The sequence below is a fragment of the Corylus avellana genome, chromosome ca10, assembly GCF_901000735.1.
Source record: "Corylus avellana chromosome ca10, CavTom2PMs-1.0".
Taxonomy (NCBI): Eukaryota; Viridiplantae; Streptophyta; class Magnoliopsida; order Fagales; family Betulaceae; genus Corylus; species Corylus avellana.
In genome coordinates this window covers 14,836,974-14,839,519 of record NC_081550.1, presented here as the reverse complement: position 1 = coordinate 14,839,519, position 2,546 = coordinate 14,836,974, and the positions used below count along the sequence as shown (strand labels likewise).

Here is a 2,546-nt window from a genome sequence, read left to right as displayed (position 1 = left end):
TGATTCTCTTGTACATCGGGTTTGGGAAAAACACCAATGCAAGAAAATACGTACCGATGATAAGAAAGAATCAGGGCGGCCAAGCTTATACATGATTCCAACAACAGCAATCTTTCCATCTGAGCTCTCATGAAGCATGTGAGCCTCCATATCAAATATCTGGCCATCGATTGTCTACTCAGAAGGGGAGTGCCTGTGGCACTGTTTCAGTTCATATTGGGTACCATTTATTTCAATATATCCTGCATCACCTTCCCATTTCAGCTGCACAAATCATTCAAAAATGAAAGGTTAGTTTTTTTTTTTTTTTTTTTGAAAGATTTATTAATTTATAGCTCGATCTCCCTCTCCTTTTGCTTACCATCATGTCATGGCCCCTGTTGGTAATAGTTGCATTGGAGGGATTGTAACTCCTCTTAAGTCTCCCTAAATGGGAAACTACTTCAACTCTCTCATCCAACAAATCAATTGGAGATTGCATTGATCCATTTTTACACATGCTCCATTCTGGGTGAAGCTCTCCCTATTGAGCTGGTCCCTTCCCACTTTTTTCGTCATAATCAAATTCTCTCTCATCATCTACACCATTAATAAGATTTTAATTTTTAAGGATGAAAAAATTGGGAATAAAGAAATTAATACACATAAATAGAAAGCTTATGCAAAACATGGCATTAGCCTTTATTAATTACCAACTTCGTGAGATGTTGAATTGAGAACAAGAAGAAGAAAGAAACTGCATAACAAGAAATGGGTAATTCCCAGCTTCATCATTTTGTTTTTGGGATTTCGAAAGTTTGAAGTGTTGTGGGGGTAGAGGGTTGAGCGCTTGGCTTCTTATATAGCAGTACCATCTCTGATTCTCTCTCTTTAGTAAGAATATAGAAAATGTGGTTTGACTTTCAAGTCTTTCAATATGTTATTTTACTTACTTTGTCGCTCGATCAATTGACGTAAAGTCCATTTGATTTCAGCTAACATGTTTGAATTACATAGTGAGAGAGAGAGAGAAGAAGAAGACCAAGTTGTCTTCCATGATGTTCTTTTTATATATCAATGTTTAAAAAGTGTTCCGAAGACGACCCAGCTGGGAGCTGGCCCTTTATTGTTCTTTCCCTTTACATCATTTTACACACTTCGAGGGGCAGGTTCCATTTGGACAACGTCCATGATGACGCATCTCCTTGTTGAACAAAGGAAATTGAATTGAGATTTTCTTTTCTTCACATCATCCAACACAAAAAGCTTGTAATGCTCAAAGCCCTAGGCCAAGTTTTTGGTATATATTTCATCAAAAGGAACCCACGTAATGTGAAATTCATGAACTACTTTTTGACAATAAATTGACTAAAACGAAGAACACAACAATTTTACTCCAACAATGCGGCAAGACATTATTTATGATCGTAGAACAGCCAAAAGGTCAGAGTGAGATTCAACCTCCATGTCTATTATTTATTTTTGTTGATGCACAGTTTTCGAAACGATGACGTGGCATGCCTGCCGAGCTTGAGTTGGACCAACACCCGAACAATTTGACTGCACAACAAAGAAGAAAGAAGGATCGAAGTGACCGGGGGTGAGCCGGCGTGAGCACTCCGATGCCTAAGTCAGAATGGGAAAGGATACTAGTAACAACTACAGAGCTCAGATTATGAGAGTTGTGATGATTACCTTTGCTTTGATCATATGACTTGTATTTATAGGCATTGGAGAAAATTTGATTTCCCACTTATTAAGGAATCTTATCCCTTGATTTCGGCTAAACAAACATTTGAATAAAAGATCATGTTTGTTAGTTCTTCCACGATTTAAGCGACTTGAGATCAGAGGATCAACTTCATAATGTTTAGGATATCGGAGTTATTCCCTTTACTGAGACTTACATGTCTTGAGTTATTCTCGGACTTTATGGTCTCGGCTAGGGGTTGCCTCGAATTTGTGGTCTCGGATTACATGAGTAGGTCTTGTCTCGGATCACTTGAGTAGGTCTCGTCTCGGATCACTTGAGTAGGTCTCGGACTTGGGCTCCTCTGGCTAGGCCCAAGGACTGCTCAATAAATAGTAGGCTAGTTCATGACCCAACAGTTACCCCCAAATTTTGAAGTTTGTAGAACTAAAGAAATTTCATGTCTTGATGGAATGAACCGAGGCCAGCTTTTCTTAAGAGAAATTCCGAGACAGTCAATGTCTTTCCGACTCCGTCCCGGATTAATAAGGCGGCACAATTTAAAATTTAAATTTCAGATTCAAAATTTCAATTTCAAATCTTGGAGGGTAAATTTAAAATTCAAATTTCAAATATTGGAGGGAAAATTTGACTTTCGACATTCCAGGTGTCGGTTGAGATTCCGAGACTCTGTCGCTTCATTAATGATGGCTTTTGAGTACCTTACACGTGTCATCTGCAGGCGGCGTCGGTTCAGCTTCCGAGACCTTATCGGTTTGTTGAGCCTAGTCATAAAGTATGTCCACGTGTCACTAGCCGAGGCCTGCTCCACACGGCACATTTAATGCGCATGTTACTGAGGCGGTCTTATTAAAAC

The 2,546-nt window shown here is 39.2% G+C and overlaps 1 pseudogene; it reads right to left on the bottom strand.

The window, feature by feature from the left end:
- The window catches only part of LOC132163000 (alpha carbonic anhydrase 7-like), a 1,020-nt pseudogene extending 249 nt beyond the window's left edge, over positions 1-771 (bottom strand).
- Positions 772-2,546: the final 1,775 nt, after the last annotated feature.